Raw genomic sequence first — 349 nt, 5'->3', positions numbered from 1 at the left:
CACACACAGTGTACACAGTGTACACACATACAGTGTACACACAGTGTACACACACAGTGTACACACACACAGTGTACAAACACACACACAGTGTGTACACAATAATGTCCACATTGTTGCTGAGCTCACACACCCAAGGGGCATCTGATCAAGTGAGGGAGCAATGGGAAATGAATCTAAACTTAAACTCCAACCCCGCTGTGACGTCACCACTCAGCATTACCTCATCGGCGTGAAACGCCAGGGTGAGGTGTACCTCTATAGTGACGTCATGTCACCAAGGTATTCACCCTACCCTGTCCAAAGCTCCTTTGAGCGTGACGTCATCTATGCCTGGGTCGCTGCTGTT

The sequence above is a fragment of the Petromyzon marinus genome, chromosome 71 (genome assembly GCF_048934315.1).
Source record: "Petromyzon marinus isolate PM22_M1 ecotype Great Lakes invasive population chromosome 71, UKy_Petmar_22M1.pri1.0, whole genome shotgun sequence".
Taxonomy (NCBI): Eukaryota; Metazoa; Chordata; class Hyperoartia; order Petromyzontiformes; family Petromyzontidae; genus Petromyzon; species Petromyzon marinus.
The sequence above is the reverse complement of the archived record's forward strand: the minus strand, read 5'-3'. Positions refer to the sequence as shown.